The sequence below is a fragment of the Anabrus simplex genome, chromosome 5 (assembly GCF_040414725.1).
Source record: "Anabrus simplex isolate iqAnaSimp1 chromosome 5, ASM4041472v1, whole genome shotgun sequence".
NCBI lineage: Eukaryota > Metazoa > Arthropoda > Insecta > Orthoptera > Tettigoniidae > Anabrus > Anabrus simplex.
In genome coordinates this window covers 247738702-247753683 of record NC_090269.1, presented here as the reverse complement: position 1 = coordinate 247753683, position 14982 = coordinate 247738702, and positions in this window count along the sequence as shown.

Below are 14982 nucleotides of genomic sequence, written 5' to 3'. Positions count from 1 at the left end.
GTTTTAATTCCACAGATCTTTTTATTTTTCAGCTGGTAGCTACTGTTGGGAGATCAGAAGAATGCACAAGCCCGGTGAGGCACGGGGTGAAGGTGTTTTCACCAGCAGAGCCAGTGACGCAGTGGTTACCATAGCAACTCCGCTACTATCCAGGTGACTTTATATTATCTTCAACTGGCAGCTCTTCTATCTTGTGAGTTGTAACCCAGCAAACTGCAAAGTGTGAGTCGATGTTTTCGTGTAGCAGATACGAGAAGATAAGAGCCGATCTGTCTGGGAAGAGCAGGAAGTTCGTGCTTGCAGGCCACATTCCTCATTCTTGCATTCTTCTCATCTCTACACAGTACATCCGACCTGAAGAAAATTTCTTACGTGTGAAAAATGAACAGTGCAGACCCTGAGCTCATTAAAGTGCACATAGGATTTGGATCTCCTTTCTATTTCATAACAGTTTGTAACTTTCAAAATTGCTTGTACCGCTTTCACTATTGCCAACATTGTGCCATCAATTAAGAACTCGTCATTCATAAATGAGAATGGTATTTTCACATTTTTTTATAATTTTCTATACTTCGCACCGATACAGATAGGCCTTATGGCGACGATGGAATAGGAAGGAACTCCGAGTGGCAAGGAAGCGACCGTGGCTTTAATTAAGGTACAGCCCCAATATTTGCCTGGTGGGAATATGGGGGAAACACGGAAAACCGTCTTCAGGGCTGCCGACAGTAGGGTTCGAATCCACTATCTCCCCAATACAAGCTGACAGCTGCGTGACCCAATCAATTATAGACTTTTTGACCTTTATCCCGGTTATCTGGGGGACAGTCTAGTTTTAAGGCTGGATGCCCTTCCTGACACAAACCCTATGAGGAAGTCTTTATTCACTATTGCATGTTTCTGTGGTGGTTGGTAGTGTGACGTGTTGTTGATATCAGATTTCAATTCGCCGAGCAAGTAGAATTAAGCAAGCATGACTAAAATTTCGGTTTCAGTCTGGAATCGCACCCGGGACCCTCTGAACCCAATGCCCTTTACGCTGACCATTCAGTCAAGTAGCCGGACTCATAAGTTATTGAATGAACTTATGATTGAATTAAATTAATTTTTGAATCATCCATAAATTAGAAGTAACGAACATAAAAGTAGCGAGAATGATTGGGTGCTGGTACAAACAGGTGGGAACAATGACTGGAGTGTACTTGGGATGAGGAGATAAAGTCTAAGTTAGAAACGAATTCAATGGATGATACTATACGCATAAACGAACTTCAGTCTTGGGGTCATGTGAGACGAATAGAGCACAATATTATACTTAGGAGAACACTGGTCTCCATCATGGAAGGTAAGAGAAGTAGAGGGAGACGAGGGTGACGATGGTTAGACTCAGTTTTGATGATTTAAATATAAGAAGTTTGGAACTAAACGAGGGCAGAGAACTAGTTACAAATGGAGGATTGTCGAGACGTCTAGTTACGTCACAGTGGTTTGCAGACTGAACGCTGAAAGCGGAGGATTTATCAATGTATATATGTGAACATTAAGTCAATAAAAATGACTTGCCTTCAAGGATCTTTCTCATTTTTTGATGTCTTCCAGAAGGCTACTTTTAAACACATATTTTTGTATGTCAGAGATAATTCAGTTCTTTTCGTATGTCAGGAATAATTCAGGTCTGAATGGGTTGAAGTCACATTACAGTGCTAGCGGAGACGGGAATCTGGTGGGACTGAATCCATGAATTGCATTTCTGACAATTTAGTATATCATGTTGCAATGTATTCTCCGAAGTTTCCCTTTAAACTGGGTAGAAGATTGTATAAATATTGGTATCCTACCGTCTGTAATTATATTTATGAGAAGCGACGTGTTATAATCAAGACAATTAACTGTTCTTGCTGTGCAATTTGAAAAAGTGAACGATTTAACCAAACCCGGAGAGAAGCACGCAAGGTGAAGAACTAACAAGTCTCAGGACCTCCCACCAGCTGAGCGAGCACCACACGCACGCATAAGGACTTCTTACAATGTTCCTGTTTAATTTAATGACACCATCAAATGAAACAGGTAATACATCCTAGTAACAGACAACTTTTTTGAAGTCTTGGCTTAGAATTCATTTGGAAAGCAAATCTGTTCGCTTACTCGTGGAATTTTTCAGATTTACATCTTATTTAATTGATGGTCTACTTAATTCTGACACTTTGACTCCTATCAAAATATTTTACAACGAAATAAATTTGTTGAGGCCTGTAGGACATCGCGAACGTGACGTCTCTTCCATTGAAGAGATGAGGAAATCTCCAGAGGTTATGAGGCTTGACAAACTTTATGTTCAACTTGGAGGATGTCGTAGTGTTTTTGGACACTTGGCTCCTGAAAGATAGTTTATGAAGCACCTACTCAACATAACAGCACTGCTCAGCCGTACTGCTAATTATTCTAGCCATCATTACTGAAGATTCCTCTAAAATATAAGTAAGAACAACGAAAGGCGAACAATTCATCCTCTCATCAGACGTAAATCAGGCTAAAATTAACTCGTATAAAAATTCACCAGCCCCCTCCCGTTAATGTGGTTGGGAACTTTCTTCACATCGATATTAGACTATAGTAAATATGCACTTCCGCCTCTGTGATGTAGTGGTTAGTGTGATTAGCTGCCACTACCGGAGACTCGGGTTCGATTCTCGGATCTGCCACGAAACTTTTATAAGTGGCGCCTGGCTGGAACGGGATCCACTCAGATTCGGGAGGTCAACTGAGAAGACGGGGTTCGATTCTCATCTCAGCCATCCTCGAGCTGGTTTTCCGTCGTTTCCCAATTTTCCCCAGTTAAATGCCGGGATGGTACCTAACTTACGGCTACGGCCGTTCCTTCCCTCTTCCTTGTCTATCCCTTCCGATCCTCCCATCCCCCACAAGGCTCCTGTTCAGCATAGGAAGTGAGGTCGATTGGGCAAGGTACTGGTCCTATTCCCCGGTTGTATCCCCCGACCCAAAGTCTCAACGCTCCAGGACACCGCCCTTGAGAAGGTAGAAGTGGAATCCCTCGCTGAGTCCGAGAGAAAAGACAACCCTGGAGGATAAACAGATTAAGAAAGAAAGAAAGAAGTAAATATGCGTCATCTGAGCCCCTTTGGAGCGATAATTTGCCTTTAAATAGCGTTTTATTCGATATTAGAATCTTCTGCTGAGACACTGGACATGACTTTATCAAATCTTCTGTTGTCGAGAATATGGCTGACCTTATAAAGCGCGCAGCCTGTGTAAACTGCAGCAATCATTAAGAACGTTGATTGACTTCGACACGGACCTTCGTTCTCTCTTGTATCATCAAGATTGATGGACGCTCCCAGCATCAGCCTTGTCGCTGTCGGATGAGGATTTAGTCTCTATGCTAGAGAACTTCATTTTAAATAACACAGCTGTTATGAAGCTGTTGCACACAGTGAAATCAATCATATTCTTGAGTGGTAAGATGTCCACAGTACAAAGATAGATATTCACTAGCATAGATATTCTTTCCCTATGAAGGGGTTTACATGATTTGATTGTCAATCAATCATATTCAGACTGTCCGGCTACTTGGTTGATTGGTCGGCATTGTGACCTTCGGTTCATAGGACTTCGCGTTCGATTCCAAGACGGGTTGAAGATTCAGTTTCAAGTGGTTAATTCCTTTGGCCCGTGGACTGGATGTCTGAGCTGTCCCCAACATCCCTACAACAATTACACAACACTAAACCACCACCACAATAACACACAGTTTCCCACACATGATAGTTTTTTAAAATTTATTAATTCGCATCATGTTCCATTACATCAGAAGTAATACTACATTCTCTGTATGAAACTTCAAAATATTGTTTGCATAGATAAACATACATAATTATCATTATTAATTTATGGCGATTTCTTTATTTCATAATTATCATTCATAATTAATACTATCTACCTTGATTAATATTAGAAATTCTGCTATATTACTCTAGAAACTGCCTTAATCTATTGTTTACATTCACTAACATTTAATAATCTGATCTACTAGGTAAATCAATAGAATTTAAGTAGAAAACAAATTATTTCGTAAATATTCATCATTAATTTAACTTTGTGAAATGAATAGTGGTTTCCATACTTATTTATCACTTTATTCTTTAATAATTTCCTTCCCCTTCCATATTTTGGACACCTAAATAATGTACGATCAACAGTTTGATCCCCTGTTCAACACGTGCATATGGAATGCATATGGAATCTCTTTAATTTTAAATGGAGGGAAATATGAGTTTATTTTCCCAAGGTCTGATAATAAAGTCGTTATTTTCCCGGTGAATGTGAATTTTAACTTTTGTCTGTCCTTTACACTTGGGAAAAATGATGTTGACACTGTACAGTCACATGATAGATCCCACCCACTCTCGGACGAGGGTCTTCCTTACAAGTGCTCCACCAGACTAGCAACAACCACAAGAAATTACTGTTAATGCATTCAGATTCAGAAAACGGAACTTTCTTTAACTTATCGGGACTTGAATACGACACTTCCTGTGCACAGTATGTCGTTCCCATATTCTCAGATTTGTCACGTTGCATTTTCACCTAAAATATAGAGTTAAAGGGAGTCAGAGGCGCTCGTGCTTATTTTGTAAAATGGATAAACATTGTAAATCCTTTATATGAAAAGTATCGAATATACCCTTAATTTAACTTTTTATAGCATGTGCAGTGCTTTACTAGTTTTGATGGAAGAAAATTTTAGCACTGTGTGTTAATTAGTTTCCTTTGCGTGTTATTTTCACTGAAAACCTATTATTTTTCATCTATAATGAGATTTATTTATTACATTTCCTATAAAATACTCGATGGATAGGAAAATCGCTTAACATTCTTAATAACATTGCAATGATTTATTTATTTATTTATTTATTTATTTATTTATTTATTTATTTATTTATTTATTTATTTATTTATTTATTTATTTATTTATTTATTCCTTGCCTCCGTGGCTCAGGCGGGAGTGTGCCGACATTTCACCGCTGGGTTCCGTGGTTCAAATCCCGGTCACACCATGTGAGATTTGTGCTGGAAAAAGCGGAGGCGGTACAGGTTTTTCTCCGGGTACTCCGGTTTTTCCCTGTCATCTTTCATTACAACAACACTCTCCAATATCATTTCATTTAATCCTCCAGTCATTAATCATTGCCCCAGAGGAGTGCGACAGGCTTCGGCAGCCAACACAAGTCCTATCCTCACAACTGGCCCGGTCAAATGACTGGAAACAGGTTGTGGATTTTAATTTATTTATTTATTTATTCGTCACTTGCATTTGTGGCGACGTTAGGGCTCACGGCCTTCGCTTTCACTTGGCCACTTTAAAAAATAAAATTTTAAAATGTAAACATAAAAGTGAGATATAGTAATTGTACAAAGAAATAATACTAAGACTAGGTTACAAATCTATAAGCTGCGTTATGCCCATCATCGGGCATCTTGGACTTTTTGGATAATCTTTGACCCATTCTTTTTTCACCCGCCTAGTCAAGTTTTCTCAAAATCATTATTACAGATATCGATAGATCTCTTGTAGATGAAACGTGTGACACGACTTGTGGAATGTTCCATCACGTTACGGTCCAGAGTTGTACTAATTTAATCTCACGCTCAAATCTCTCTTTTACCCCTAAAATGGCGGATGCGCGCGCCGCTAATTATTGCACCATCTGACTTTGAAAGCTATTTGGGTAGACTGTTTGGGCCTCCATGTTTTGAAGTCAGTTTTGCAATTACTGAAGGAAGTGTGGTATACACTTTTTGGTCACGAATTTTTACCGAGGTCTCGGTGCTGGAACGACGCTTGACTGAGAAACTTAGACGGTAGAATGCTGACCATATATTTTCAAACACGCACATCCATAAACACATAGTGCACCCTGTATATTGGTAACGTACTATCTAACCACGTAAGTACGCTGTAGAACGTTCGGCAGTAGCACAGTTTATCTTAGAATACAAGATACAGTATATCAGACTCCATCAAACTAGCAAGACAGTCAATATCAAGCCACGATGAAATCCAGTCCAGACAGCACAAGGCTACCAAATGTCAGCACTTTTTGTTTTACACTGAACCAGATAGGTGTTATGATGACGATGAGGTAAAAAAGAGGCTAGGAGTGAGAAGAGAGCTTGCTTTAATTAAGGTACAGCCGCAGCATTTGCCTCGTGTGAAAATTGGAAACCAAGGAAAACCACCTTCAGGACTGCTGACAGTGGTGTTCGAACACACCATCTCCTGAATGCAACCTGTCACTACTTGACCCAAACCGCACAGTCACCTGCTTGGTCAATATCAGTAGCTAACAGAGCAGTGATGATGTTCATTGACTACCATCCGGAGGCAAATGGGTACGTGGTTAGATAATAGATACTGTAGTCTATACTTGACAATGGCCACTAGACCACGTCAAGCACACCCTTATAATTACAGGCATCCAGATTCACCCTCCAACTTATCATGACATACACAGCGTAGGTAAGGGCTGTCCCATCCGAACAGAGAGATTTCCCTCCCTTACAGGTGACAGAAGTGATCCATCCGAATTTCCGAAGTTATTGTTTGTCTCCTGTTAATAGTTCTGATTTTTCCAAGTATTGTACACGATATTAACAGACATCAACATTTAACATATATAAAATAAATAAATAAATAAATAAATAAATAAATAAATAAATAAATAAATAAATAAATAAATAAATAAATAAATAAATAAATAAATAAATATCATGCGCAGTACCTGGAACAAGGGTCTGCTCGGTATGAGTAAGACCTCCGCCATCTTGAGGTGATAAAATCCTCATACCACGCTACTATCAATGTGTGTAACTCTAGGCTTCAACGTAGTGGCACGTAGCGTAACAGCTGTTTGATTCGTCTGAGTGAGTTCTGCAAGTATGCGGTAAAACAAATCCAGTAGTGAATATATTTTTTAAAAAACTGCTGCTTGGAGAATCGGGAAAATAATCTTTCTTTAATAAAATGTTATGTCATATGAGCAATAAATTGCTCCAAAGTTATGAAAACGCATTCGAAAGATAGATCGGCTTAGCAGAAGGCCCAAATTATCTACGTAGAGAGTCAAAAAGCTTATCGAGAGCGTACCAAAGTTAAGGCGACCGTGTCGTGAGACAAGTTCGCTCAACACGAGCCCCTGGCGATCATATCCACCGCCCCAGCAGCAGAAAAAATTTCAACCTATGGTAACCGGTGAATTTATTTCTACAATGCCTATCTCGCAGTACGTATTATTCATCAAAACTTGCTGCTGACACCCTGATACAGCACAGTTCAAATTATTTTTGAAAATTAGTAGCAATATTACCATCTTACAGCAGTATCAACTACGACACCTCATGGAGCCTTCCATTAGAAAGTTATCTATGATCAAGAATTGATGGTACTACAGCGGTTGCTTTACAACCCTCAGGAACAAAGTTATGTGAGGTCGAAAATGTGAGGATTTTTAATTGCTTCATATTAAACCCATGACCTATTGGCGTCTGAATGTAAAATGTACTATTGAAAGTATGGCTACTTGGCTGATAGTCAGCGTAGTAGCCTTCAGTTAAGATTCGATTCTCAGGTGACTGGGCATTTTAACTGCGACTGGTGAATTCCTCTAGCTAGGAGGCAGGGTGTTTGTGTTCATGTTAATACACCTTTTATTTTCATACGACACATCACACTACAAACCTCTAAATAAGTTTGGCGTCATAAAGGGTATTTGGCCGTAAAACTAGAAGAAGAAATAATGCTTTCATCGTTGAACAGAGAATATTACGCCCGACATAACGACATCATTGTTGTAGTCGTAGGACAATTAGGGCAGAGTTACATGGTGTACGAAAGTTTGAAAAGTACTAAATGTGTAGAAACATACGCTTGGGCCGGGCTGTGTGCCTCAGACGGTTGAGGCGCTAGCCGTCTGAGCCCAGCCTGGTAGGTTCGATACTCAAACACGTCAGACTCATGTCGGTAGATTTGCTAGCACGTAAAGGAACTCCTGCGAGAGAATATTCGGGCACCTCGGTGTCTCCCAAAACCGAAAGAGTAGTTAGTGGGAAGGCCTTTGCTGGCAAAATGTAGAGTTTACAGTGCGCTGTGTCTTCTGGTATGGGCTAAAATAAAATTGTTACTTTCATTGACCTGTCTCAGTCTTATACTTAGCTTTGACATTATGAAAGTGGCTGTGGTATCAGTGACGCTAGAAACCCCATTCCTTATGCAGCCAGTCCCTGCCATGAATGGTGTGAAAATGTCGCTCATAGGGTCGGTTGGTACACGCATTTCAGTGGGCTTGGCAGACTGATCTGCAATAGCAACTTCTGGCTCAGTGAGGAAAGCAACGGGAAACTACCTCACTCCTCATTTCCCTAGTACGCCTCTTCAGTGACACCTAGGCCATCTATGACAGGCTAATGGTGAAGCTGTTGAGGATCCAACCAGCCTCCGGGCTGAATACCCAACATACATACATACATACATACATACATACATACATAGTTAGTGGGATGTAAAAAAAATTACATTATTTATTATTGCATATGCATGGGGTATACACTTTGTAAGTAGATACCCGTGTCACTAGATGACCAGTCAGATACGTTAATTCACAGCAAACATTACCATAACACAACAGTCGTACAGATAAAATCAGTTAATCGGTTTCATTTTATTTATTTATTTATTTATTTATTTATTTATTTATTTATTTATTTATTTATTTATTTATTTATTTATTTATTTATTTATTTATTTATTTATTCCATTGGTCCCTTACTGCAGTTTTAGTGCCAGTTGTAAACAAAATTACACTGGACTGATTCTATCCAATCTCACCCAAGTCATACTTGTAAAAGAAACCTCACGAAAATCCAACTGGACAGTCCCTCCGCTGCCCGTATTATTATTTTAATTTGATCACCTCCAGCTCACCTTAAAATCAAGAGAATTAATATTTCAAATTCAGTTACGGTTCCTACCGTTCCTATAAAACTACTGTACGAATTGAGGTCTCTTTTAGCAGACATGTCTACACAAGATTGGAATACGGTACTTTCATACTATGAATACTTGTGAATTTAGGCTTGCATAGAGCCACACATATTCAGACAGACTCACATCTCTGATATACAGGATATTACGCCTTAAAGAGCGTGATTTGAACCGTGTGCCTAATTGCTTGCTTTCAGTGAGGTTATATCGGACGGATGGCAGCATCTTGCGTGTTACTTCCATAGGCGAAAGATTGTATGGTAGATCCAAATTATGTTACCAGGAAAAGCTTTCGTTCACTCGTTTTCGCTTGAAGTATTTTTAAACTTTATATTGTGCTTATACTAATCTTAATTTCTTAATTACTGAACATTGTGTGTGAGTGCTTACTCCGTGGGTTATATATTACATGCAGAAGTTGAAATTTAATATTATTTTTCCTTCTACGTTTTATATTTTCTCAAGTCAACAAACTATTTAAAAATAGTATTTAAGGAGTGCCATTCATATTATTTACATTCATTGTTTTAGTAGTATATGGGCAAAGTTTCAGGTTAAAATTATGGTAATTATATTGTACCGTACCCAGGGGTAAGAACCCTCCAGGACGATGCCTCCATTTCCTGATTAAACATCCGACTAACTCAGGTTGAATAGAGATGTGGGTAAGTTGTCGTGGGTAAGTCTAAATGTCGAAGTTCATAACTTATCTCTAAGTATCATGACAGGAATAATGGAGGTTTATATCGGATAATAATAATAATAATTTCGAGTGGCTATTTCTAGCCGAGTGCAGCCCTTGTAAGGCAGCCCTCCGATGAGGGTGGGCGGCATCTGCCATGTGTAGGTAACTGCGTGTTATTGTGGTGGAGGATAGTGTTATTTGTGGCGTGTGATTTGCAGGGATGTTGGGGTCAGCACAAACACCCAGCCCCCGGGCCACTGGAATTAACCAATGGAGGTTAAAATCCTCGACCCGGCCGGGAATCGAACCCGGGACCCTCTGAACCGAAGGCCAGATCGCTGACCATTCAGCCAACGAGTCGGACTTATACCGAATGAGAAACACTAATATGGGGTAAGATGAGTTTATTACATAAAGTAACCCGAATCATTCTACAACACAAATAAAAATCAATTAATAAAACATCAATGAAACTGGCATTAAAATGCAATGTTAAATTAGCAAAGTTTGAATGTGGAAAATAAACATTGATTACGCAAATCAAATAAAATAATAAAGTAAACATTCCAATTACAATGATAAGTTTCGAAATGACTCCACATTATATTCCAACGTTCCTGTTCGCATGCAGTAACACCATTATGAGAATCACCATTATACGGATTAATATTCAGGCTAGTTGCCGCGATAATTGCGTTTAAACGTGATTTAAGACGCAGTGGGACATGACGATATGAACTACGAAAAATACTAGTGGCATTTCCTACGCTATATTTACAATAGACAAATCAGTTAAATTAACCCAGATATTTACATTGGATCAGGTGCGGAAAACTTACACACTACTCTGACTCGACGTGCAACGCGGTTCACCAAAAGATATAGTAAGAACTAGATTAACCACAACCATCCACTCAGCACTCGGGCTGTTCCCCATTAATCAACAAGACAACAGATCAAAATACAATGACATCACATAAAACCATCCTGTAAGAGGAAAACAAGTACTATAATTTAATAAACACATGGAAAGCAATGGGAAACTATCGCGTTCGTCTAGCTGTATTGGCTGGCCGGTTAGCGCCCCCTCGTCAATCACATATTTCCTACTTGGCAGTGGGCTGAAAACAATGTTAAAACTCAAGACTACTCTTGGAAATTGGTCACTGTTTTGACTAGATTATAACACGGAAATTGCTACTCACTTCGCGACTACAGTATAACCTTGGCTGATAAACTAACCTGCATATCGAGTTCATATCTCAACAACTGCTCGGAGATTCACATACACAATCGTACATCTTGCCAGTATGCTACTATATCTCAATACACATAATATTCACTGGTCTGACATTTACTTCACGGCAATTCTGATTCTCAATAATATTCCAGAATACAATCACAGGCCTATTCTCCCCTCACACAATTCTTATAACATTTGCAGGCATGCAATCTGCCCGCATAATTGACTTCATATTTCAGCATGCACTAAATTCTCATGTATATCCTGTAATCTCATCATCCTTTCTCATTACAAATCAGGGTTCGATTCCCTCTCTAATCATTGCTCAAAACAGTTTCCAACCCACATTAAAATAATCTGTTCTAGTCAACGGTGCACATACATCTCCACACGTCTCACAGCATCTGTAATACATGCAGCACGCGTCCTATCTGTCACTAATCTCTCTAAATAAATAGATGAAATTTAGTCTCGACGCTGCGAGTATGTAACTCGGGTGGTAGATGATTTTGGTAAATTAATCCTTCTATCTCTATCAAACAAAAACACAGGAATAACCTTAAGCTAGTTAACATGCATAATTCACACAGATAAAATCAAAAATAACTCCTAACATTTCCCTCAATATCCCATCTAGTAAGTTATAAAGTAAAAGAAATAAAGAGAAAATATGCGATCCCCACCTGTCCATATTTACAACATCACAAATATTAAATGAGCACATGCCGTCAGGCGAAAATTACACTAAAGAAAACCCCTAATCTAAGCCTCACTAGTATTAATCGTAATTATAATACATGCATCTTATCTTGACAACTCCCAGGATACTTGTAGCGGCTTACACCCCGCCATTATGGGGGTCTACTCCATGTTCAGCAGGATTTCAACACGTGGAACCGATCTTCTTTCTTCTATAGGCGATGCCATCTTCTTGAGGATAGTTCCTATATAACAGCAACACACAGGATTCTAGTCAGTATCTCTTCACCGCTCTCCGTGCATGATGCACCGATCAAACCCTTTGTCAGCTGTAACGTAAGGCCAACGTGAATGCAATGACACAAAACACGCGTAATATTCACTGTACAATAAATGTTAAGGGTTTAAATACAGTCACTAGGAGCGGCTCGCGGATCGTTACGAATAGCCTCTCGCGTCACGCGACCGGCCAGAAAACACAATACGGATGAGCGTCTCTCACTCGATTACCAGTCTGCGGCTAATGTTACCATCTGTTTCTTTAATACAAAAACTTGCAACATAGCGCACTTGGTGACTTATAACTGCACCCAGTTTACTTAGCACTGTTCACAAGAAATAAATTCACTGCTTTGGTCAGTGCGACCTTACAACGTTATACTTCCGCCCACGTGGCAGCAACTACGCGTCCCGCGCACACTGTAGTACGACACTGATGCTCACGCACAGATAAAGAAGAAGTACGGAGCGATATTCACTTCATGACGACACACCCAGACAGAAGAACGCTCCTAACAGGTTGGGCGCTTAAGTAACATAGCCAACGCCGTTGTGGCTAGGAGATTCCCTGTATGTTCAAATATTCAACCAATCAGAGTTCTTGTTACACACAATGACTTTATGATTTACTAAACTTAATATCATATGCACTCATGTTAACTAAATTACGGCTCAGACAATTGTTATAATTTATTCCAAACAATTTCTCGCTCTCAGACCTGTGAAAAACCCTCAAATAACAGAACTGACCTGTCTTTTTCACTGAACACATCACACATATATCAATGTTGGTCAACCTGGGATTTTAATTCTGCACGGTCCAGAATTTATATTAGCCACACCCTCGCTCCCTGATTGGTTGAACACTCCTCGTGGCCAAACGACTTCTACACGTGCCGGGATGTGCTAACTCTTGGTAAAGTTGAACGTTTCCCACGGTTGCAGGCAAGCCTCGCGAACCATCCAGCGACAGCAGTTGATGGTCTTTGGAATAACATACCGGTGTTCATGTCAAGACAAAGTACAACTGAACAGAAAGCCTTACTTCGGCTAGTTGCACATTCTAAATATTTCAACTGGTTGTGCTGAACCTAGTAACAGACAGAAAAAAAAAAAGGATGAAGAGAAACCTACTTATTCACCGAAATCTTTTTCAATGAAAGTAGGTTAGGTATATGTAGACTGTACTTCTACACGGAAAAATCTTGTTTCTGAATTATATTAGTCAGTCAAGTTTTAAAAACTCATCAGAACGGTTAATTTAGAGATTATGATTATGATCATTTTATAAGTTGCTTGATAATTGTTTTAAAAAGGAATTGTTGTAAATTTTTCCACAAAACTTCAAATAAGATATCTCTGCAACCAAATAAGTTAGAACCACAAATGTTTCACTGTTCTGAAGCTAAAACAGTAGTACAGTGCCTGAAATAGAGAATAAGTTTGATTTCGCCATTATTTAAGAATTATATGCAATGACGAAAACGTTGATAAAGTATTTTGCTCCAACTTTATTAATGAATTTCAGAATAATAAAATATTTATCTACCTGTTCTCTGCGACAGGCACTAGGAGACATTTTAAGCTTCAAAACGACACCAAAACTGCTATGATATCATAATTATTAGTGGAGAAGTTATGTTTGGAAAAACGGATCATTGTGAAGATTGCAACTTACGGTAAACTGAGATAGAGAATTGTCTTCCCTAGAAACCCCCAGCAGAGTTAGACAGCCTTTCCATATCTTACTATTTGTCGAGTTTCAGCTTCTTCCTGCCCCTCAGATATCTCCTCCTTGTCTTTACTTCAGGTGTGGAATGCTTTATGGCACATCTGGTCCTATTTTCTGTTGTCTTGATGGCTCCAGAAATGGTATTTGTTCCAAGTTTGATACCCATTCTCTTCAAAATTTCCAGTTTAACCTCACGCCCCTTGTTAAATTGGTACACGGCATCGTTCACACACATCTTCAGAGTTCTGTGCCCTGTATAGAGCTCCTTGGGACACCCATTCCATATAGTTCAATTGAACCCCTCATTCACTTTTTGTGTTTCAACATGTAAACATTTCTCCAAAATCTTGAGGTCTTTCATTAATAGGTTTAATTGTTCCAAGAAGGTCGTATTTCATGCCTTGTCCTTTATGATGATAATCTTCACTTTTTTCCTTAGTAACTTGGTATGCACACCAACTTCCCCCGTTCTACACCTTCCATGTAGTGGAAATTCATTGTCGGCAGCAATGGGCTTGGTCATCGATGCAATGATTTGAATAACCACATATCTATATCTCACCAATGAATGTGTATAAATTTAAAATTAATATACCAAATTAAAGGGGAAGAAAGAGTTTATCAATGTTGACACATTTTGAAAAATGCAAATATTTATCAAATCTTCCAGTTTCTTTGATACTACCCAACAATCGCTTGAAGATTAAATACTTTCTTAAAGGCGTTAACGCGTGTCTTAGAACAAGGGCTGAGAACCATAGTGGGCCAAATCCAAATCCAAATTGAGTTAATGCCAGATAGTGGTTAATTTCTGACTCAGGTGTTATCTCTTCAAATGGGCTATCTCCACGTCTTCCCATTAATGTGCTACAGAGTCACAAAATATCAACCAAATTGGCCTAGCCGCTGGTGGTAGTGCCATATTGGGTCAAGTCCTCATCACCAATCCCTCGCTTTCTCTGAGTCACATGATATGCGTAGTATCATGACGGACATCGGCCATGAGGAGAATATAAACAGTGGTGCAAATTTGAAGAAAAGAAAGAGCATTTCTTTTTTACAAGAGGAAGTTTTGGGCATATAATATAGGAATACATAACTGTGAGAATGCTAAAGGGTACATGTACATGTGAGGTTGAAAATACTGCACAAAGGGGTCCAACAGAAGTAGGTTCATGTATTCTGTATTACCTGAGGAATGTCAGCACAACAGCAAATCATTTAATAGCCTATTCAGACACTTGTGATGGCCTGAATAGGAATAAGTATATTGAATATTTGTGGGC